The sequence below is a fragment of the Peromyscus eremicus genome, chromosome 11 (assembly GCF_949786415.1).
Source record: "Peromyscus eremicus chromosome 11, PerEre_H2_v1, whole genome shotgun sequence".
Taxonomy (NCBI): Eukaryota; Metazoa; Chordata; class Mammalia; order Rodentia; family Cricetidae; genus Peromyscus; species Peromyscus eremicus.
In genome coordinates this window covers 70,715,747-70,741,663 of record NC_081427.1, presented here as the reverse complement: position 1 = coordinate 70,741,663, position 25,917 = coordinate 70,715,747, and the positions used below count along the sequence as shown (strand labels likewise).

At 36.4% G+C, this 25,917-nt stretch overlaps 1 pseudogene; it reads left to right on the top strand.

Annotated features, from left to right (window-relative positions):
• The window catches only part of LOC131921583 (ADP/ATP translocase 2-like), a 37,291-nt pseudogene extending 12,758 nt beyond the window's left edge, over positions 1 to 24,533 (top strand).
• Positions 24,534 to 25,917: the final 1,384 nt, after the last annotated feature.

The following is a 25,917-nucleotide window of genomic DNA, read 5'->3' as shown; positions in this document are numbered from 1 at the left end:
AAAATGGAAGAAACAACCATTACTATAAAAAAAAAAAAAGTACTGTGTAATTGAACAAATGAAAAAGCTTCATGGTTCAATACAGTTTGCACAAGGTTCAGCCTATATATACATGAAAGAAAGAAATATTCACCCAGAATGGGTAACTGTCAGAGAAACATCCTTTGGTTTTTACACTGTTTTAGTGACTCATTATTTTAAGTTATTTGTTTTCATAAGTACCTATCTGGGAATGACCGTGGCATCTAAGTCAGGTTCTGGGATTTCTGGGAAGCAGCTAATGGACCTCTCCTTAAAATCATGGAGCTAGGATAGCCAAGTCTTGAGGCTGTGTATGGAGCATCAAGTAAGTGGTATCTATGATTTCAGTCCAGCTGCTAGGGATGAAAGGACATGTAAGTCTATAGTAAATATAGCAACTTAATCAGGACTTGCACATTTGAAGAAAAATGTCTGACATTTTGGATGTTTTTATTTTTATTTTTTTATTTTTGTTTTCTTTCAAGAAAAGATCTCCCTCTATCCCAAAACTTGGAATTGAACTTGTGATTATCATCTGCCTCCATCTTCCAGCTGTATTAAAGATGTGTCCTCTATGTTAGGCTTCATGTCAGGCTTTAATGCTGTGTTACAGATGTGTTCTGGCATTACAGATGTGTTCTGTTTGCTGGGCTTCATGTCAGGCTTTAATTGAGAAATTTTAACCTTACTAATCTGCTTACTTTTTTGACCATGACAATCCTATTTAAGTTAGTCATAAATTTCTCTTCTGTCACTCAGTTTATAAAAATTTTCTTAGCTTATTTTTAACGGGTCTTGTTTAAAATAAGAACTAAGATCATGAAGTCATTGAATATGTTTAAGCAAGCAGAATTATGTTCACAGTTCAATTTTGAAATTAAGGAGAGCATACAGAAAGATTGATAGCAAATAAATGTCTGACATTTTTTATAACTATCCCTTATTGAAAATTGTATCATTCAATCCATAAAGGGGGTTTTAGAAAACCACTTTCTCAAGTTAAACCTGATCATATGGGAGGTTTTACTTACATTAATAAATCGAATGAACAGTTTTAATTAAAAACTCATGCTATTTTCAAAATAATGCTGAAGAGGAGATTTCTGATCAATTGTAACTGCCAGATGGGAGATTTTCATAAGCTGTTTTTAATATTTCACTTTCATGAGCACATCACTTAAACATGCTGCCTACTTATCTCAAATACAAATGTTACTCAATCACAGTATTAAAATAATGCAATAACTTAAGTACTTTTCTATAATTTTTGTTTATAGACTTTAAATATAAGGAATGAAATTCAATAATTGAATTACCAAAGTGTTTCATCAAATTAATTAAATTTCCACAGCAAGCTCACTGATGAGGAATTATGACGTACCTGGTTAATAAGTTAAAATTGTGCTGAGATGGCAATTTGGCAAGTGTCACTGACAAGTAAAATGAGAAAAAATAAGGTGTGTATGTGTTTCCATATGATTTTTATTTATGTTAACTTTTATGAAATTAAGTTATATTCATAGCTATAATTAAATGTGTTCGCATTAGTATGGAGGAGACCACTACATATTTACATTTTACATTTGTCTACAAGTGGCATTTTTGCTTTTGGAAAAAGGTTTTGAATGTTCACCATTTAATCTGATTCTTACAGTATCCCACTGACCTAAGGAAATTACTGCTTTCCTCTTGTACAAAAATAAATATACAAATAAAAACTTGAAAAGCAGAGCTAAGCATTTTTCAAAGAGATTCTAATTTCTGAGACAGATCTGGAGACTCCCATGATGGTAGTCTCTGCTGTCACTTTTTACCCCATGCCTAGGAGGAGATGGGAAATGAAAGAGCTGGCTATAAGCCAAAATCTTGCAGTACGTATGAAAACAGTGACTAGAACCTCTTTTTGCTATCCCTTGAGATTCCTCATAAAGCCATAACTTGTACCAATTCCTTTTCTTCTTTCCTTATCAGAGAACACAATGGGCAGTATGAATAATAGTACTATAGTGATTAATAGAATGCCCAAGGCAGGGCAATCTTAAACCAACGGAATCTAACAACAGGTCTCATCTCTATTTCCAGGTTACATACATTCCTCTTGTCATTTCAACTTAGTGATCACTCATGCTCCCCGTTTTTAAGAAAAGTCATTTTAAGATCGTCTTGAAAGGCTTAAGAGGTTAACAAATTTGCAGAACGAACTCTCTGGATAGTTCAGGACGTAGCAGTTACAGTGAAGCATAGGTACAAATGGACATCGGAGTATAATAAAGACAGTTGGGAGAGAATTTACTGATGGGTGGATGTTTTTATCCAACCTCTTCCGAAATATGGTCATGTGCCTAGCAAAAAGGATCTGCTAAGATCAGGGGAAAAATGCAAAAAATATGGAAAAAGTTCCTTCTATATGTTTAGGTCAAATATTTAAAAAGTGAATCCTGAAATCAGCAGATAATGGAGAGAACAAGTGCTGTGTCAGATGGGCTGAAGCTATGGATCAGCACCAGAAGATCCAGTCCCAAACATCACCTAATGTGTGTTATGCAAACTGTCTACTCCATCCTCCCTACTGTCTCATTTTCAAATGTCACCATGCCAGGTGTTCCTTATCACTGCTGCTGTGGACCTCCTTCCTGTTGGCTTCCTCTATATACAGTGTTCGTCTGAGTAAGCAAACCCTTTAGCGCTAAAACACCATCATATATTGCTAGGAAAGTTTAGAAGTGAATAACCTTTTCTTATCATAAAGTTGAATACAAATAAAACATGAGAAGACACTTTCATCAAATATTAGTCATATACTTTCATTATGGGGATTGAGTTCCCTGGAGATCCAAAAGAACTGCATTCAAATACTAGCCAGTTTGACATATTTTTAGTTATATTAACTCTATTTATTTATCATATTAATATTATATGATTTAACATGTAAATAATATAATTTAATTATATCGGTGGCAATTGGACTGAGGCTTTCACCCATGTTAAACAACTGGTCTACCTGAGCTGTATCCTCCTGCTCTACTCAGAATTTAAATGAGACTTTTTACTGTCCATGTGAACTTTAGTAGAAGCTGTTGACACCTTCACTGAGTTCGTATGCCCTTATGCTTCCGTTAAATAAAAGTGGAAGAAAAGCACTGCATCTGGATGATATCTCCTTTACCAAATGATGTCTACTTTAAGTCTTACCCGTTTCCCACTTAGAGAAAGCTGGCACTCAGAAGTACAAAACTTGTATAAAATCACAGAGTTAATCAGTCTTTGGGGCATAATTCAACTTCATGTTTTACACCCGAGTTCCTCTGAAGATTAAAGTGATATGCCAACATTTGTAGGTTAATGTACTTCGGTAAATGTACAAATACTTACATTATTTGCTAAGGTGGACCCTTGTAATAGATTGGTAATACAAAAATACTAAAATAGCATTTCATGAAATTATACCCCTATAATCTGAGTAAATTAATTAAATTTCTGGAAGCAACTTTTAAGTAAGGCATGGGATTTTTCCGTATAAAATCCTGGCATGCTTACTAAAGGAACAGATGTTATCACAATGAACACAAAATATAAGAGTGTGTCTATCTTTCACTGGGCATTTGGCAACTTGCAAGGGAAACCAAGCAGCTGGGTCATAGCACACTAAATTATTTAAAGGTCAGACATATTCACCTCATTCCGTAGGCTGAAACAAATTCCAAATGCATTAAAAAGTTTGAATTTTTGGAAGTCAAATAAAGGAAATTTGAGAAAATTTTTCAAAAATTAAATCTTTGAAAAAGGTATGGTTTTCTAAGCTTCGACTATAAACATGATGCATGTAGAAATATATTATTAATATAATGTTTTAAATACAGGTATACTGATTAAAATGGAAAGTGTATTTATGAAAATTTTTCTTATGTTACATTTTATTAGTAATTTGGTTATTTTTCGATATTTCCAGTTAGACACTGCTTAAACTTCTGATGAAAAGTCATTGAAATTTAAATTAAAAGCAGGCAAGCACTTCAACAAATAATTAACATTAAATAAAAATGTAACCATCAAATAGAAATTTGGAAACGTTTAGACTTTCTTGTAGCCAGAAAAGGTAAATTTGAGCAAGTATTGTTTGACATCAAAACAACAATGCAAAATAAGTAAATACATGTCCAAGATGCCGTGAGAGTGTGTTGAATGGACTCCCTATTCCTTCCTGACAAAGACAGAAATCAGCTCAGTTGTGGGGAAGTAATTTGGAAAGCAGCTTGTTCAGAGAAATTCCCAACCTAAAACTCTAGTCAGAGAAAACAGACCAAAAGACAGAAATGGATGAGTGTATGACAAGCTGGCTTACAGTAAGGCCATTTACACAGGATCCAACATCTAGCAGGGCTATTAGACTTTAACACATTCTCACTGAACTTCTGGATAACATTGCTCGCTGCTTTTAGACTAATAGTTGTAAAGATTTTTAAAGAATCTACACAATTAGCTGAGTTTTCCTTGAAACAAAATCATATGAATCAGAATGTTAAAAGTTGAATTTTATATTATTTCTTAAAAGTACTGGAGAGGAATGTACCAAGCACATAACTGTGGTTAGATTCATAGATGCATTTTTACATTTGTTACAGTTTCAGATTTTCTCTAAGATGGGCTATCTGCCTCTGTGTTTATTTAGAGGGGTCACCTGTTTAGACTGTTAGTAACAGATATCCCCACACATTGAGATTAAAAATAGTTTTTACCAAGATAAATTGATGGCAAAATATAAAGGTCAAATCACACATCAAAAATATATGGAAATATAACTCATGCTTTAAACAGAATCTCACTATAGAGCAAAGCTATCCTGGAGCTGACTGTGAGGCCAGGTTAGTATGGGGCTTGCTATGCATGCAAAGCTTACCTCAAACTTGTGGTCTTCCTACTTCTGCCTCACAATGGCTGCTTTTATGATCTGTGCTACCTTATCTGACAACAACACTTCAACTGAAATCAGTAATGTGTTTTTGTAAATTCTGTCTTCTATTAGTTGAACCCACATAAACTTTTATGTCAATATATACAGCAACCAAATGAATTATCTAAATTCAACTTATGCTTTTGAATTTAGATAATACATAAATTCACTGAAACAAGTTCTAATGCACACACACACACACACACACACACACACACGTGTGTGCATGCCTATGCACATGATTTGTCATCATGCTCTTTAGTTTAGATCTGATCATTTAGGCTTGGGAAACATCATAAGTCTCTTCCCTGAAGAATTGACCCTCACTCCCTCAGCAGCATTAACTGAAGCTCTTCGACCAGCACTAGGGCATTGTGAATTTTCCCCCCATCCATGTTGTCATGTTGACGAATATGTTCTTGTTCAGGCAACCACAGGTCCTGTGAATCCCTGGGTATAATATTCCTCCTATGTCCAGGAGACTATCTCACAGTAAATCTCACAGCAATCTTTCTGCTCCTTCCTCAACCATGTTCCCTGAGCCTTGAGTGAAGGATTATGTTACAGATATCTCTTCTGGGCAAGGATGCTCCCTGACCACTGATTATCTACAATTTGACCAGGTGTGGTTCTAATATAACAGCTGTCACCTGCTGCAAAAAGAAGCCTCATTTGACGAAGAGAGAAAGCTGCACTCACTTGTGAGTATAAGGATAAGTATTTAGAGGCAGTTGGATAGTAAATTAATTTAGCAAAATTGAAACAGTAGAAGCTATTGCCTCCCCAGCTAAGAGTTCTTAGCTACGTTTATGGTACCCAGCCATGAGTCCCCACCTATTAAGCTGGCCTACATCCAGATAGCTATGTGTTACCTCTGAACTTGGACATATATTGCCAAGCCAATTGCTATTGTAGTTCACAGGACTTATTGATGACTTTTGTTCTTCTGTAGCTTATGAATACCTTCCAACACTATGAGAGCCAGCCTTCAAAGAGGATGCTTCCCTGTAAGTATCAGTTTGATGTCTCCAAATCTTCTGACCAAAGTGTGTGATGTCTCCAAAAACAGTCTTCCTCTGAAGTTCTGGCAGACAACCAATAGCAATTTCAGCACCCTGTATCATTTTGATGGTCTCATGGGTTTCCCAATGACAACTTGAAAAACTTACCCATTGTTTTGCACTGGGCTTATTGTTAGATCATCTCTGGTTGGCGGGGGAGCTTTATCCAATTAAACTGTAGTCTATGTGTATAGTAACTCCAACTAAACTATAGTCTGTTCAATTATAAGGAAAAATTAAGTCATGAAATTTTCAGATAATTACATAAAACTGAAAAATATTATACTGAGTGAGGTAGTACATATATAGAATATTAGAAATCTCTGAAGTCTAGAAAACTTCACAATCATTAAACAGCATGGTGATGTAAGCAGTCTTAAACAAGGTGAGGTTTTCAAAGTGAATTCAGTTAAATTTTCAAGTGCAGACAGCATTTCATGAAACTGGAAGTTAGTTTAGTCTGGAGTAGGGGAAGAGAAGCAGAAAAGGGTAGAGATAGACAGAAAAATATGCACCTCCTCTGTGTTTGAGTATTTAGAGTGCAGCCCAACCCCCAGGTGTACCCTGCACATCACTGGGGCTTCAGAATCATTCAGGATGTGCAAGTAGAATTAAATTAATCCTGTTGATATGATTTGATAAATATTGTAACAAAAGAGCATAAAACGACTGATATTAGGACCTTAAATGTTCATTTCCTTTATATTAAAAAAATGTTTCTGAGAATTCAAACGGTATCTTTGCGACCTAGGAACCACCCAAATCATTGGTATATGTCTTCTTCATTCCTCTTTCCTTCTCCAGCTGCCGTCTAGGGAGTGACAACAACAGCCACTGATCACGGAGCCACATCATCCCGCCCATGTGCAAACACTTGTCTTCTTTATCTCATTTATCACTAACAACAACCTTGTGAGCCACAAACAGCAGTTCCTAGAGGGCTGTGCATGGCTCTACATGCACTAACAGCAACGCTTTGATCTGCTTCTAAAACAAATTGGACCAATTCTTCGAAATGCTGTGCGGGAAGAATTGTTAAGGATTTATAGCTTGTCTGTGATCTCCTCACACCTCCTTTGGCAAAGAATCTAAGAAAAGTGGCAGAAACAGAAATGATAGTAGATTATTACCACAGAGAAAAAAGAAGCCTAGATATTGTCAATGGCCTTGGTAACTTTTCTGCCCATACTTTGCTGCTTGGGTAACCCAGATGAAATCTTTTGACCTCCCATCCACCAAGTTTCAGATACTTCATTCTAAAGATACAAAATAAGAATCATTTTAGCCAAGGGTTTCCTCATTGCAAATAATATAAACTATCCCACACATTTTTAGCTAAAAAAAAAAATTAGTTTTTCTAAATTTCCTCAGAATTTTGAACCAGAATCAGGAACCTGAATAGGGGACAGAATTCCAAAAACCACAAGGAATCATTAATTTAGACACTAATTTCACCACTTCATTCTTTCATTGCTTCAGTATTTGTGACCTTGATAGCCATGACTAATGAATGGTACAAAGTATGAATAAATAGATGAGTTGTTTTGTCACCATAGATAAACTGATAGCAATAATAACACATCTGCCCTACAGAACAGTGGATACTGAGTGTATGGATGGTTTGGTAAAAGGAAACAGTACATAGACATTGCTATGAGTTCCAGCATTAGAGCCAACTTGATCATATTCTAATCCCACCACAACCACCATATTAGCTGAGGCCTTAAGAAAATGACTCTGGATGAAAATACTAAAGTCATCTATCTAGTGATGAAAATTAAATGAAATAATATGTATACAACATTTTGTTTGGTTCCTGGTGACTGGTAAATTTTCAGCAAGTGTGAGTTATGAAATTATTATTTTTGAAAGATTATATGTTGAGAAATTTTTCTTAGTAAGCCAGAAGGATGGAAGACTTGGAAGAAATTAGAAACTGTCTTGATATTTCTTATGAGAACCAGTGTTACATGGGGACATCCAATCTCACGTGACCTCTCTTTGACGCTGCTACTCTTGTATGATCTCTCCTTTCCCTTCATTTTGAAAACAACTAGAAATAGAGATGAGAAAGGGGACCTCACTTCAGTGGCTTCCTGTGCATGTTGAACATCATAGCCTTTACCTATGACCTTACTAGACAAGAAGTTCTCAAACTCTTCCCCAGGAACACTGGGACAGCAGTGTGGAGACACAGTCCACTGTATGTATCAGAGAGATCCTCTCTATGTGACTCTAAGACATGAGATGTAGAACAGCCAATCAGGAAACACAAGGTACATGTTGGAATCACTTGTTAGACTTACAACTATATATAGATGTTCAAACCACAGCATTACCCTAAAAACTGAATAAAAATTATAGAAGATGGGACCATGTCATTAATATAGAGATTTTCCAAACATGATGAAAATTTCTCCTGTAGCATGCAAACAAACAAGCAATTGTCCACTCTCTGTGTAATGATGTAGAAGCCACACCATAGGAAGTGTCTGAGGAAGATTAAAACAGGCAGAGCCGCCTCCAAGCAGCTTCTTGTCTCACATAATAGATACTTTATATTATCATCGCGTTATTTCCTCATACCTAAAGGTAACACCATCTCATAGTTCCACGTAACCTGTGAACTCATAGAGAAAACAGTTTTAGTTCCATTGTTTCTATTGGTAAAATGTTGGTATACACAGAAAGCCTTTGCTTGTTGTGTGTGTGTGTGTGTGTGTGCGCGTGTACATGTGTGTGCAGGTGGACTGCACATGTGTATACATATGTGTGGAGGCAGGAGTCAGCATCAAGTATTTTCCTCTGTTGCTAATTCTATTTTTTTTTAAGTCAGGATCTTTTAAGGAACCTAAAGCGAATTGATTCAGCTACACTGACAAGCCAGCTAGACCCAAGGATCCCTTGTCTCTGCCTTCCAGCTCAAGAGTTACAGGAGCTTGGTGGCCCCAGATTTCACATTGGTCCTTAGGATCTGAACCAAGAATCTCATGCTTGCTCAGCAGGACCTTTACTGACTGAGGGCTGAGCTCCCTCAGCTCCCAGCAGACCTATTTGTAAGTGAAATTTTATTCAAATGAAATTTCAGGCATTAGTCAAATGAAGTGTATAAGAATTGGAAGCAGAGGGTGAACAACTGTTTGCCCTGTTTCTTTATAAATTATCAAGGTTATTTCCTCAGCTAAAATTATAGAGCATTGATTATTATATTGTATTAGGCAGTAAACCTTGATGAATACTATTTCATTTCAATCCTTTTAGCAACCCCAGTGTTAGCTGATCTCACTCCTTCATTCAGAAAGTGTCACTCAGTGGCAGCTGAAGTGCCAGCAGTATGTGGAACAGCAGGAGAAAGAGAACCAATAAAGACAGGAGGAGGGAAAAAATGGAAGCACAATGGTAACAGGGCCCAGATGAGATTTCTTTTACAGAGTATACCAAAAATAAAGCCATTTAATAGACTTTTGTCAGTAGATCTATGTCTCCTGCTTTGAAAACAAATGTGTTGGCTTTCTGTCAACATTCCTAGGGCTTAGCAGCAGGAGGTCATTACCCTTTGACAATGCTCAGTTACACAGAGATTATCTCCAATTAAGGGCTTTACTATTTCTGTGTTATTGAAGAAGGTGGTGTTTTAAGATAAATAACTATATGTTATTCAGTGTCATTATCCAATGGATTGGGGTTAGACAATTTATATGTATACACAAGCAAGCACGTCCAAGTCAATGAAGGATTTTACTGTCCCTGGACTGTTTTTAAGGCACAGTACACAAATATTCTATCATTTAAGTACACAGTTCATGAAAATTTTCTCATTGAAAAACATACAATAAATCCTTCCCCTTGTTGATGTAGCCAAGACTGTATAAGCATTTCAAATTTCTAAAATAAAGTAGGTATAAATGAAACATTTATCAATTACAACGCATTATGTTTTCTGACTCATTTCAGGAAGTATTATGGTAATAATTCTGGATGATGGCCAGAGGCTCAGAGGAGAATTTTTAACACTGTCTCAATAGAAACATTTATAGCTTTTAAAGATACAGAGTACTGGTCTTATCAGCACATAGCAGAGAAATGATTAAAATATTCCAAGCAAATTCAAACTTAGTTGTCCTTAGGTAGAAATGTAGCATCATTCTGAGCTGAAACCTCCAATTATATAAGATAGGAAGACATCAGATTCATACACTGTCAGTCTACACGACAGATGGTAGTGTCTGGCAATGCCTTTTTATAACAGAAAATATTATTATAAAAATATCCACAAAAGACATTTTTAGTTCCTTGACTTAATATGTGTAAAAATTAGAGATTTTTGTAGAAATTGCAGATTTAATATTCAGTAGAATGAAATAATAGTTTTCTGTGCAATATATGCATTAGCTATTGTCTCATTTCTTAGAGAACTTTCTATAGTTAGTAATCATCTAATAGCTTCATGTTTCTCTTTCCTACTTATTTAAGTTCAACATAAAGCTTTATGTTTTCATACAAAAATGAAATCATACTTAATATGTTATGGTATGCTATAAATCATAATGTAGCCCCTTCTCTCTGTTAGTTCAGAATTGCCTTTATCTCAAAGGGGATATTTCCTTACAGAAAAGTTTCTTGAAGGCAGAATTATCCAGAGAGCCACATTTTTGAGTGGCATGTTCTTAAGCATATTACATTAAGTGTCAGCATAATTAGCATATTCTTCTACAGCGTAAAAAGTAACAATGGCTGACAGCCGGATATTGTAGGGAAATGGTCTGTAAAACCATTTGAGAACTGGAAATCTTGTCCTTGTATGGAACAAGAAGGAATAGCATATTTTGTGATCCTGTTTTGAAAATGAATGGGGAAGGTTTAGAGTCTCAGGTGGTAAAACCATTCCTGTCTCATATTCAGACACCTTGTTCAGTGTTTATAGTTTGGGGAGCAAAGCAAGCCCAGGGGTGACTCAAAAGAGAGAAGAGAAATGGAAACATTCCAGCCTGATTTTGGCAAAGCACATAAGATGTATCAATATAGCAAAAGAAATGTCCCCAAAGATTTCAAAGAATCTTACTAGCTGGAAAAGATCTCATCTCAGAATTGTTACATTGTAGCAGTGTGCATAGTCAGATTGTTACACTGTAGTAGTGTGCATTCTCAGAGTGTTACACTATAGCAGTGTGCACTCTCTGATTGTTACACTGTAACAGTATACATTCTCAGAGTGTTACACTGTAACAGCATGCATTCTCAGAATTGTTGCACTATAGCCATGTGCATTCTCAGACTATTAAATCTGATTGTATCTCACCAGAAAGAGCCAAAAAGGTGAACCACCATTATCAGTCACAAAGAACAGAACCAAATGGTGCTTAGTACATTGCTAGGTACAGAAACAAAACATCAGTAAAGCAGCCAGAACAAAGGTACTCCTGTTATGAGGTAAAGTTATAAATCAATGTAGCTGGGGGAAGAGTGTTGTCATTATTCCTTGACGCATATTTGATATTTTGATACCTGATTTCAACTTAAATGACTGGAATGAAAATATCAGTGCTCATTCCTGTAGTTGGACATTCATTGCATTGAACTTCATCCTTGTGTCTAAAGACTACTGAATGTTTGAAGATTTTTATTTTAAATAAAATTAACAACTGACAATTGTAAATTAAGCCTTGAAGTTTTGAAAAACAGAAAAAGAAGTCATCAGCAGATTTATCACTGACTTCATCATCCTTTGTGTGTATGTGTGTGTGTGTATCTGTGTCTATGTATGTATGTGTGTCTCTCTGTGTGTGCATACTTCAGTTGTTTCATTCTTTCTGTAGCCTAGCTAGCATAGAAAAAGTTCTGCCTCTTGGTTATAAGGGCTCCTAATATTGTCACCACAACTTTAGCCTTCAAACATTATTCATTACAAAATGTAACAAGCCCATTTCCCAACCACATGTGAACCTGATAAATGGCGAAAGCTTAGAGAAACTACAACTAAGAACCCTGAAGTCTTATATCTTATATTTACAAATTAATGTAGCAATATTGCACATTGATAATACAATATACATTCCTCTGCTTTAAACCAACATTATGTACCCCAATATCAATTGTAACAAGATTTTGTTCACCTCATTGCTGACTCCACAACTGTTTCCTGTGGCAGACTCTTCTCACAGTAACAATTCTTTTATATGCACGTGTGCCTCAATCCTTTGTCTTTAGAGACCAAGAAACATAATAGAAAAAGGTTCTATGAAGTCTAGGGCCCCAAACACCCCATATTTATGTCTAAATCCCACACTGAGAAACACATCATGTTGTACTATAGACATCTTTTGTACTTCAGAGGCTTCATGGTGCCTAATTTTTTAAGCCTGTGGACTTTCAAGAGAGAGTCTTAAACATTTTATAATTTATAGAAAAAAATGAGTCAAGGTCAAGAAGTATATGGCTAGAGATAGATTATCATACTACAAACACAAATAACAGGAATATACTCCCTGGAACCAGTCTCAATGAGTGGCTACCCATGTTAGACAGTTTTTAATATAATACACTTTGGGGGCACACTCCCATTTATGAAATAACTGGAAGTCATTCTTAAAAACAGCTTTGTCAAAGTTATTCACTGGGACAATTGAACTCTAGAAATATCCTTTATTAACATATAATTTATTTCTTACTTCAATTCATATTTCCTGAGATCCCCAAAGTATAGGAAGCATTATACTAGATGAAATTAATGAAGTATTCACTCAAAAGAAAAAAGTAGGGAGGAGATTGGGTCAATTGCCTAAGTAAGAACTCATCTTCAGGCTAGGCTATTTCTGGTATGCAAATTTCTTTATACTAGATTATTTCTAAGAATCATGGATTTCTTTTAAACTACAGATAACCATCCCACAAAGAAAATGAAGGAGGGTTATTATTTTAATGGGTTGGAAGCACCAGAGGTACTCATTGCTTCCAAATACTGTGTCTCAATGCTGATGTCCAGACAGGCTGCCATGGGATGGCCTCGGGGGGAATTGGAGCTAGACCTGCAGGTGAGAGTTTTCCAATAATGTTTAATAATCATATTCAATATTTTTCTAATTTAGACACAATGAAATATTACAGAGAAGAATATATATTCTTAAGTTGATAGATAAAAAATTCAAAGAGAAAAACCAGTAGAAATTAAAATACTGAGTAGAGTACTCATTCTACTTCTGAATCTGTGAAACTTTCAGTTGGTACTCATGTGACCTGTCATCCATTTATACATAAAACAAAAGTTTAGCATGCATGTTTTCTTAATCATCACACTGTTACTATAACAAAACACCTGGTATACTTATTATTCCAGAAAAACATCACTTTGTATTACATTTTAAGGAATACAGTAATGATCAAGTGTCTCCATTGTTTTTTTGTTTTTGTTTTTTGAGTTTTGGTTTTTTTTTGGTTTTTTTTTGGTTGTTTTTTTTTTTTTTTTTTTTGCCTGTAATCATGATAGAGGAACAAGGCCACCATTTCATGGTCAGGATTCAAGAGAGATAAAGTAGACTGATGTCCTACAATCCTCATCAAGGGCATTCCCTACTAATCTAAATAATGTCCACTAGACACCCATTTTAAAGTCTCCTTCATTATCTTCAAATAGCACCTTCCTAGGACTGACACCTTTGTTGCACGAACTGTTAGGAGACAATTAAGTCACACTACAAGAACATTAAAACTTAGATTGTTTTCTCAAGGAAAGTAGAAAAAAACAGATGATAAATAGATAACTAGATAGATAGATAGATAGATAGATAGATAGATAGATAGATAGATTAAATTAGATTAGATTAGATTAGATAATAGGTAGATAGATGTGTGCATATATTTGCATTAAAAGAGACAATGCTGAAATACCTATAAATTCACTTTAATTTCAAATGCAGAAGTGTGAAATGATGCCATGCAATATTCTATGTTTACATTCAAATATTAAGTGTATAAACTGCTATAATTTTTCATTACATTATCTGCCTTATGATATAAAACTTATTTATCTCAGTTTCTATCATATCAAATAAATATTTCTTAAATCATAGCATTTATAGATGAAATGAGATGTTAAACATGGACAGTCAAGATGAAATTATGAAATGAGCAAAGTGGCCCATAGACCTCTTGCTCTTTGCCTTGCAGTCTTAACTGGTACCTGCCTGTACTTCTCTGATGGCCTGTTCTCAAGAATGTCATCATGGCTCCCAGAAAGTCCATACCAGACCCTTTCCAGACATATAACATCTAGTTTTCTTTGCACTCACATTTGTCTAGACAGTCTTCTCTTCTCATCACATCCATCAATCTTACTTTAGTTAAGGATTTACTCAACATTGTTGTCCAGAGAAGTCTGATGGGAATCCTTTAACAATCCAGGATGCCACCAAAAACTTTCTCATAAACGGACAGCAAGGCCCTGTGGCTGAAGACAACTCCTTCACAATTGATTGAACTTGGAGAAGTCAAGCTGGTGCCTATCTAGAGCCTTCAACCCTTTATGTTCTAGTGTCTTTGATGCAGGAAGGTACTCTGCACACGATCAGACGGGAAACAACACACCAGCCACAAAACCTTTGATCAGCAATGCTGTCCTGCCTCCAGGATATGCCAGGACAACAGTGGCACAAAGCTTGTGGGAGTAACCAACCAGCATCTGATTGGACTTTAGTAAGGTCCATACCACAAGACGGAACCCATGCCTGACACTACTTTGGTTGACCAAGAACCTGAGACTAAGCCCCACATGCCAAGGGTAAAACAAAATACTACTGTTCTAATAAAAAGAAAAAAAGGAAGAAAGTAACAGTAAAATGACTCTTATTACACTCTGCTATACTCATAGATCAGTGCTTCCTTTGCTCAGCCGTCATCAGAGAAGCTACCCCTGCAGCAGATGTAAACAAATACAGAGACCCATAGCCAGACATAATGAACAGCATGAGAGACCTTGGAACACTCAGCCCTAAATAAGATTATGCTATCAAGTCCCTCCTCTCAGGACTCAGGGAAGTCTATGAAGGAGAAAGCACAAAGAGTGTAAGAGTCAGAGGGGATGTAGAACATCCAGAAAACAAGGCCCTCTAAATCAAAATGATCAAAGTGCACATGAACTCACAGAGAAGGAGGCATCATGCACAAGGCCTACATGGATCTCCATAGCAAAAGAAACTGCAAGTGCAGTAAGTTGAGGACCTGGCTTGGAAAGCATTTCCTACATAAGCAGCATGTAACCTCTCAGCCTTAGAAACTAACTACAACCCATAGCCAACAACTGTTTACTTATTTTCTTTGATATTAAGCTGAAGTTATAATGAAAATGTGATCCCTGGAGGCTGCAGCATTATCACAAATTGTACAAAGCACCTGGTAAGTCAAATCTTCAAGTGAACATGATTTGATTCTAGTATTTTCTGTGATCATATGAGAGATGAAGCACAGAGTAACAAAATAACCTACAAGTCATATTGAAGTTCTTGTGTGACAAAGCTGGGTTCCTCTGATGCTTTAGTTCTAAATCAACAAGGTGAACTTGGATTCCTAGAGTTCTGCTCTTCCCCCTTGGGGACAGCTTTCTCTGACTGTCCAGCACATTCACTTACAAAGTTATGCAAACAGGAGAGGAAGGGAAACAAGAAGAAATGGGCACAGAGTGTTCCAGGCACCCTCAGGTTTCGTGAGGACACAAATTCAGTTGGAAACTGTTATCATCTCAGTCACTGGTTACAACTGAGTATATGAAAGTAATTTCTTAGAAATCTATCCACAGCATTCTTTCTTAGCCTTTGAGCCAGACATTTGATTCTCCTTTTAAAAGAGGACCTGTTAATGAACCTCAGCCCACAGCTCCCAGTCACAGCACCTTTGGAGTCCACCTTGGATTTCTGCAGTGATGGCAGAAGTACTAGTCTCTAGGTGTGGCCATCTCTGCCATATAGTGGGAACCTTTGCCCGTTACTGTAGACCTAACCACTGGGCTAGCGAAGTTTCACACAGAAAGAACTCTGCTCTGAAGCTGCTTTCTATCCACATCTCCATGCTCCCTCTTTCCACGGGCTTCAGACCTGCATCCCGAGTCTGTGATTTGTCCTCTCCAATGCATCTGACCTCCAATTAGTCCTTTTCACTTGTCACCCTGCCATAATAACTGCTTCAGAACACATGAAATGACACTCATGACTACGAAGATCTCAGGAGTGTATTCCCTTACCAAGATATGCTAAGACAAAGACCCTGGAAAGAAGAAAGGGAGAAAGCAAGAGAGGTAAAGAGGGAAGGAGGAAGAGAGGGAGGGAGGGAGGAAGGGAGAGAAGAAAACAGAATACAAGACTATCTATTATCTGTTTTATCCCATCAAGTCATAGGTGAACAGGACTCTTTCTACTAAGCAGGAGGCCACCTATGATACAGTCAATGTTGTACCATCTCATTATCACAGAAGAGAAATGCTGTAGCAACAAGATGGAAAATTATAAATACTCCCAATATTCTTGCCAGGAAGGCTGATGTGTTCTCTTGTTTCATGCCTACCAATAAAGAGCAACTGTCCCTTCATTTTCATGTGCTACTTACGAGAAAATCAAGCCCATGTTTCCGGGCTGAGCACACATACAGTCTTTGCTGGTGTCACACGTCCCTCTCAATAAACTAACTCATTAACCAATTATCAGCCAGCAAAGAAGATCCCATTCGGACAGTAAAGTTTTGTCTCTAATATATCCTTTCTGTTTCAAATTTTTTAAAAAATTCTAGTATTATTCAGAAAACTACTCATGCACATAGGCATGTGGCTAATGTCACCTGCACCGTTTCCTAATTCTTTTATAAACTTTTGTTTTTCTTCTGCTTTCAACATAACATATGTGCTTTTTTAAAATACTCTGGTAAAGCAACCTGACAGTTGGTAGCTGTCTAGCTGATTATTCAACATATGTACCACTTAATGCACAGGCCTCTGTGATGCGGTCCCCAAAGATGATCCTACTGGGATAAAAGTCAACAAACAGAGCTTTTCACAGAGTGCATTTACTTGGGGAGAGTTAAATATTTGAAAGGTGTTTAGCGGTTAAGATTTAAACTTAATGTCATAAGACTTACAGGGTCAGCATCTCCCCATGCACAGCACAGGCTCACGATTTCACATAGGAGCTCCATATGTCAGGAAATCACCTCTTTAATTAGATCTCTGTAGCCTCATTGTAGCTCACCACTGTCACAAGCCTTGGATAAAATCCTATTCCCAGGAAACCTTTCAGCAAACAGTTAGCTGGGGGGTTCTTCCGAGATGTTGAGACAGATTCCCCCAGATTGCAAGCAATTTTAAATTAGCTGCTCTGGAAAGTGGTGGGTGTGGTGTTATCTCAACATCCTCATATGTTACCTGAGCCTATTCCTTACAGAAAGCAAAACCTGTTCATACTAGTTTGTATTTCTGAAAGTAAAATTGGCCTGAGAAAATCTGTCACTTATTCTATCTGCTCTGGTCTAAAGAATAAGATAAAACACAGAAAGTGTCCTATTCACTATGGACAGCAGGACTACTGATCTGTAATGTCTACCTGGTAGTTTAAGCCTTCTGAAATTTAGAAATCATTCTCAAAAAGGATGAATAAACAGAGTAGTCACATATGAGGATCAATTTGCACTAAATTTCCATTAATTACATTGTCAGGTATCATCTTCTCTAAAGCTCTAACAATATTAACTATCTTAACTGTCATTTGAGAGAGAGAAAGAGAGAGAGAAATAGAATGTATGTGTTCATTTATATGTATGTGTTTTCATTGATGTGTGTGTGTGCACATGCTTATGCATGAGTGTGTGTGTGTGTGTGTGTGTGTGTGTGTGTGTGTGTTCATTATTTATGGTGTGTTTGTTGAAGTTAAAATACAGCCTCCTGTGTAAGTGTTCACCTTCCACATTGTGAGAATCTCTTGTTGGACATTCCAGGCAAACTGGCCCAAAAGCTTTCAGGGACTCTCCTGTCTCCTCCTTCCATCTCGCCATAGGAGACCTGGGATTACAAATGTGCATCAGTGCTTTCTGCCTAATGTGGGTTCTTGGGTTCTGCACTGCAATTCTTACACAGCAAGCACCTTTCTCCTGAGTCCTATCCCCAACCTCACACCAGCATACCTACCCTTACAACAAACTGAGTCTGAGCAGAAGTGTGGCTTGTCCTCATGGCAAAGATAAACATCACAGCTATGCTATATCCTAAACCAGACTCTCAATTTTAAGCAGTGTTGCACACTGTTCAATGGTAGCATATTTTATACTAAATGTTTAAGAAAACAAGTATACCATAAGATTTTATTTTGGATAATATAAGGCAATGTTCTTGGCATGAGGATCTTTGGGGCACTTGAGTTATCATAGAGTACAGCAATCAACTACTCTAAAACAACGTTCTCAAATTAAATGCAACAAACAAAAACTGTTTAGATTTCTAGACTCCTGTGATCTACACTCTTGCCACTGAGATGAAACCAAGCATCCTTCTAGGAGCCGAACGGCTAAGTCCCCAGCTACACAGCTAGAGTGTGTAGTCTCTGTACTCGTAAATTCTAATGGAATGCCTCTTTGTCGAAAATGGGATCTAATATACCATATAGTTCACCTAAGGAGGCTGACATTAAACTGACTGTATGATACAACCTGGAAGTATCTGAGAGTTAACTAACTCCCTGTGAGAGAAGTTTGACCAATGAAAAGAGATGACAAGACTAAGCAGACAGAACTCTTCCTCTTCTCCTAAGCCTGCAATATGGATGACTCTGTATGAAGTGCTCATGCTGAATCTACTGCATGCTGAGTGAGCACGCTCACTTAGCCACAACAGGGCTGATTTCAAACCATTAGTCAGATGTCAACACAACATTTTAATTATTTCTCACACCCTTTCTGTGCCTGACCTCCTTTCTTTTTCACTCTTCCTGCCTTTGATTTACATGTTGATTTACATTGGCTCTTAATTCTCACTCCAGACTCCATATTATAGGGAAAACAGCAACCAAACCCGTGCATTCAAGTTAAGAAGATTACATGGGAGAGTTGACTTTCCCCAGTCTGAACATGGAATATTTTCCAGGTCATTACTAGATTTCAATTGTCACCCTTATTTCATTTTAACCTATGTACTTCAAAGAGTTCCTGTAACCGAATTTTATTTGCGCAAAAAAGAAGTGATACCATTACATTCTCTCTTCTTGTCTAAGGAATCTAAAGTTGTATTAAAACCAGTGGTGCTTAGAGCCAGAGAGTGAATTGTAACTTACATAGTGCAATTAGAACACTGCTGTCAAAACTTCCCAAGGCTCCTTGGAGGTGAGAGATGCCAACACTCACCTCTGTGAGGAAGGCAAAGCATTGTTAAAAGAGGGCAAATGGAGCGAACTTGCTATCTGAAGTATCCATTTGTTCTTTCTAGAGGAATAACCATTTATTCCCCCAGCTTCAACAGCTATAGCCACCACGAAGTGACAAGCAAGGAGAAGAGCAGAATCTATAGCTGAGGATAATGAATGAGAGAGGTCAAAATGTCAATTTTAATGGTGTCATTGCTACCTACAGCAAGCATCTCTATCATGACTGCTCCTGGACTTCTTACAGTATGGAAAACAAACAAAACTGTCAGCCACTGAAACTAGGTCCCTAGTCACCTGTAGGCTCAGGCATTAAAAGTTGATGTAGATTCTCAGTCTTTATGTTGCTTTGATAACCTCTTAAAGTCAATGATATCCTATGTGAAACTAATGTAACAATAATTTTGAATTCATATCGTATCAAAATAAAAATACCAAAAAACTTAACTGGTTGATCAGAAATGGAGTATAGAGTGTTGTATTATATATGCAATTTAAACACACACAGGGTGTATGCTGAAAACAAGGATTGAACTACAAGAAGGAACTAAAAATTTTTGTCTAATATTAGCACTAATAAATGATCTAATCATTGTTTAAACTAGAGTGTCATAATATTATAAATGCATAGTTTTGCCTATGTGAATATGTCTTTCCAAAACATGATAGATTTTTTTAATTAATGCATTATTTTAAACATAACAAGAACAGACATTATAACAAGATCAAGCACAGGTATTCTTTCTTTATTCCTTCCTTAGTCTTCAATTTTCTAATTCATATTTTGACTCCAAGAAGAAAAATATGCATTCCCACTTATTTTTTCAGGTGTAACTTTTCCCCAAAATTATAGTAGTCATACATTATGAAACACTAGACTATTCAGAAACAAAGTTTGGGGTAGCTGTATCAGAAAACTTGCATGCACATACTTATGATCTGTGTGAGATGCTGGAGTAATTACTCCAATGGTTAACACACAAACACATAGACAAATTGCTTACTTTTTCTACAAAGGAAGATGCTTCAAAAACTAAAGCTGCTGTTAGAAGCAAGTCTTTTCTGTGAAGTTCTCTGTATACATCACTTAGTCATGCATATTACACTGTGGCTTCTTATTATCATTATTAAAAGTCTCCAAAACCAGGAGAAATACAAGTAGAACTTACTAACTAGCACATGCTCACAGATGGGCCTCTCGTTAAAATAAATCTGAAATCTCTGGTTCTATTTAAGTCCATTTCCTAGATTATCCTTATGTGGAACATTCAAGCTCCTTCCAATGGTTAGGAAATGCACAAGGTAAGAAGGTAGAGTATTAATTTTAAAATCTAATTTCTATTCCAAACCTCTTAAAAGAAGAAACAGCAAAACCTTTCATATAAATCCATCATAGGGACAAATAATATATCTAAAATAAATCAGAAATTACCAGCATTCTAATCAGGTTCAATTATTATTTTTCATTTTCAGTTTTTCCAGAACTATTACTTGGCCACACTGATGATGCAGGATTCATTTTAATTGTGAAACTTGCTTCTGATGAAATAAAAATCCACATAGACTTATCATATTTCAGGAGATAATAAAAAGAGAAGTGTTCAAACTCTGTATAGTACAATGGCTTTCCCCAAAACAGATCTTCCCTTTCAAGCACCAGATCAATAAATGACCCCTTTTATCAGAGAACAAACTAAAACCTCCTCTATGTTTTGCTTGCTACTTTCATTTTCTCCCCAATAAAAGATGAAGCCACTTAAGTGGCAAGCCACAAAAGCACCATGACACTTTTGTAGCAGTCAAGAGTTCAAAAAGTAAATAAAACTTTTGAAACTTACAGTTAAGAACAAAGTGAGCACCCAGTAGCTCGGTATCCCTTTGGGGTTAAGGGTATATCCAGAGCATCAAGAATCAGTACTTCCATTTAGACACCCTAGTGATCAAAATAGCATTCGTGGGACTTTAAAAGTCTTTTTGAAATAAAAAGTAGAGCAAACTACAAAAGTATGAATTCTAAGTTATCCAGCCACTGTATTGCTTCACAGAGAGTTTGGTTGGGATAAATGCAAGGTTGTCACCTCAATCAACCGTTAAATGACCAACGTACTGGCCCACATGGCAGTGACACAGGAATAGAGAAGGAAGCAGTGTCCCTGTCCTCTTTAATTATGCATGGGATGAGGGACCTCAGGAGCATTTTGTCACCATTGGCAGAACCCAATATTCTGATTAAATGTCCTTTGATAAACTAAGGACTGTTAAAAAGTATCAATGCCCAAGAGTGACAATATACATGGAATACAATAGTGTTGTATTATGTTCCATACAGACTGGTCTAAGTTGGCAGGCAAACTGAATGTTTTGTTATATACTGGATATCTGAAAGGCAAACACAGATGTTTCTTTCAGGAAGCTATCTGAGGCATTCTGTACCTAAGGTCTATAAAGACACTTTTCTGCATGTTTTACAATATCAAGAAATACTGGTTTGGTATATATTTTAAATCGAAGGAGAAAGTTCAGACTCTCCACATGTCTCATACTCTTGGGTGTTAACAAATAAAGAGGTTCATAGCAGTGTTGAACAGGCACACTTATGGAGAACACAGCCATTTTTATATAGATCAATACCTGTTTGCTTCTCACACTCAGAATTAGACTCACTGATTCAGTAAGTGGCGAAATTTAACTGAGAAGGAAAATAATGGATGGCTATGTATATGAAAAATGTACCCTAATGAAAAAGCCACCATAATGTCAGAATAGTAACTAACAAAGCCCATTCTGTACCTTTGCATTTCTTACTATAAATGTTAATTGCAGAATGTGTCAAGTAAGATATGCTATATATTTATCAGTACGTATACATTGCATTTGCTGCTTTGTCTGGTTTTATATCCATGCTGAAGTCTGAGTGATAGTTTTGAATTACTTCTCTTTACAAATTCTCCTTTACCCTGCTTTCCCTGCATTATGAGTTCTCTGGCTTCAGACATCATTGTTTTCCCTGTCTGAAAGTCCTTCTGGAATTCTGGCTTTATGTAATGCTATCGTGAAGGGTTGCTGGATTCTTTTCCTCTCCACTTGTATACTGTCAAGGGACTCTTTTGAAGACCTTACTTTCACCATCAAGAATGAGGGAGGCAGACCCAGTGGCCTTTAGGGATTTAATTAGAGTTCACCAAGTTAGAATCTCCAAGCTCTCAAAGACCTAATTTAAATATAAGTTCACTCACTTTTTCAACTGTTTCTTAGGCCCTTATTAAAATTTCAGGTTATTAAAGAGAACATCCTGTGTTTTACAATATGTAGAAAATAAACCTTGGTTATGCAGAATCTCAAACATCTCCAGGTACAAATGCAAACTCCTGCCAATCGCAAGGAAAATAATAATGAATTAGTTTATAAATTATTGAAGCCGTCATTGTAGAATTTTGTCAATCATGATCAATTACATCTGTATGGGCAGCATTTGCTCTACAGGACTAAATACTGGTAGTAGTAACAGAAAATAGCTTCATATCTTTAAGATCAGTCATCCCAATACTGTTTTGTATAAAAATGATTATTAGTTTTAATGTTTTTAACTCTAGGTAGTGTTGTTTTCCTTTTGTTCAGCTGTCAGTTAGAAACCTTGTTAAAGGTTGATGACTAGTCATATCAATTTATAATTTTTTCCTGGTTAAGTCTTTGTTACATAAGGCTGCAAAAATAAAATTAAAAAACACCAGCTCAATTCTGTTGTCAACAATGCAATTTCATGAAGAAATGCTAGTCTTCATTTTTGGCCTCTAACTTTCTACATTAAGCACAATGTGTTACCTAGAAATGGACGTAAAATATTAACTGATTGCATCATGATGTCTAATGTTAAATGACTAACCATGGCTGACAAACACATAGCTCTGACTTGCAGACAAGGTCACACACACACACACACACACACACACACAAAACCCTGGCCAGAGAAAAATCAAGAAGGTGGTTTCTACAGCTTTTACTTGTCAAGACCTCCTTATGCAGATCACTCAAACAAAATGTAAAAACAGCACAGACTGGAGAAATGGAAAGAAAACAGAAGCTGTGGCAACTAGGGTTGATTTGTGGGCACAACTTACAGAACATTGACAAGGCTTGGCTGTCCATCTTTCAGTATCATTTTCTAGTGTTTCTTTTGTTTCCACTACGAAGAACATTTCACGGTGAAAAATTGTAAGAACTCTAGAACAGCTCATGTTTTCAAGTTTTTTGAAGCTCATATTCCCTTAACATTATCATGTAATGAGTACATGAACTTTCTCAAAATTTAATCCTTACTTTGTTTCAAGAAGCAGATGAAAGATTCACCCCAAAGTTGTAGAACCAAAGCAGTTTGTCCTGTGCTTGCCTGTCTCTCCTTTACTTTGGCTGTTGTGCCATTCCCAGGGAGTTCCTAGTAGGTGGAATGGCCAAGGCCATCTCCAAAGGGATGGCAGAAGATCTAGTGTGTCAAGCTGCTGCTGCAGAATCAACATGCCACAAGCAACAGATAAGTAATGCAAGGGCATTAGAGATCGCATGTTTCATATCCCCAAGGAGTGAAGGGTCCTATCCTTCTGGCATGGTAACCTAGCTGGTGACATTAGATACTTCTCTAGGCTCTCAATTTTTCCTTCAGAGATAAATACAAACAGTTTTTCCAGGGCAGTGTGGACAAGAAGAGTCAGTTTGGCCACCACTTTTCAGGGAATCTACAATCAGTTGGTGCCACTGATGGTCTTTTATATTCTTCTTCATTTTGTCTATCATCTAAGAGCTGATGTGGCCCAAGCTGAAGCCTCTAGGGAATTCAAAGTTTTCCATGACTTCCTGGTTAAAATCTGTAAATCCAATGAGATTAAAGACTTGTGTTAAGGCTTTAATGTGTCTTTGTGGGGTGTTATCATCTACTGAGCTGCCTACTTTGCTATTACTGACACTCCAAAGGAATGCTTCCAGATCTCAAGAATGTTGATGCCTTTGTTAGCTGGATAATTGCAGGCTGAAGCTTCCATTGCTATCTTGACTTCCTGTCCCCTTGACAAGCATCATGTAATCCAGATACAAAGACATTGTTCTGATGTTTGTAAGTATGTTTGACTGATTACTTGTTTGGAAGAAAGCAAATTTTTCTCAAGAGTATGTGACCCAATGTTCTGGAGAAATGGGTGTTGCTTTGATGTTTATTTTGTATGACAAAATCAAGACACACATAATTATTTCCCAGGTGTTCCCCTATGTGAAGGATCATGTTGTATTATGTAACATATCTTGGGCATTCTGGAAAGACTCTCTGGGTTATCTGTTTTATCATTAGCAACTATTTATTAGTTGAAACCATTTCCATGGTGATGATAATAATGAGACCCAATAATATATTTTTATTTCAGACACAACAGATTAAAAAATATAACTGGAAGAAAAAAATCTAAGGACAAAAAACAAAAGATCTGGGGTTATCTAGAGAGCTAATGATGAGATTCAGCAAGGGATTCCATCATCTGTTTACACTGAATTTTATATTATTTATGTGCTTTTAGTAGGCATAAAATCTTAGGTAGCATTTTATTCATTTCATTTTTAAGAAAAATATAGCAGTGGATACACAAATATGAAATCTCTTATGCCAATTTACACTGTAAGTCAAGTCATATTTTAAACTTGATTATTTTTTGGCATTACTGCACAGGAATATAGCAAAGTTATCATCTTATAAAAGCACATTAGTTCTCAGTTACTACATTACAAGACTAGTTCTTTGGTATAAATTCACATGAACTTCCCAAAATGAGATATTTTTTATAATTTAAAATTTTAAAGTTATGGTTGATAACGATCAACCTGGAGTGGGAGAAGAGAATCTGTGTCTTCAGGAAATATGCTAAACTTTTTCCACTTCCATTTCACCAAAAAGATTGTGTTCAAGTATTTCCCTTAACTATAAAATATTTGTTATATTTTCCTTGTTATTTAATGAAATGTAAAATCAGTTTTCAAAGACAACCATTTCAGTCCCCCACCCTCCAAAGAACTTGTCATTCCATGACAAACATAGATTTCCTGAGAGATGGAAAACATTTGCTGTGAAAATTACTATATTTATCCTTGAGACATATTTGGTATAATTCACTAATTTGCCCAGTGCATAATTTCAGTATGTTCATGGAAAAACAAACTGTCTTACCCATGACTTTAAAACAGAGTCCCTCTGCTCTTAGAATTCTAGGGAAGTAAGTGCTATGTAAATACTAATGATTGAGTATGATCTTCCCAGGCAATGGGAGGTAAAATACTCATCTTAGTCTCACACACACACACACACACACACACACACACACACACACACATGTACATACGTGCATGCAAACATACAAACACACACACAGTTTCTAAGAACGTCCTATATAACACAGCTGTAATGATAATTAAAACACCAATTTATAAGTATCTATTTAAGTTGGAGAGCACAATGCAAAATGAGAGC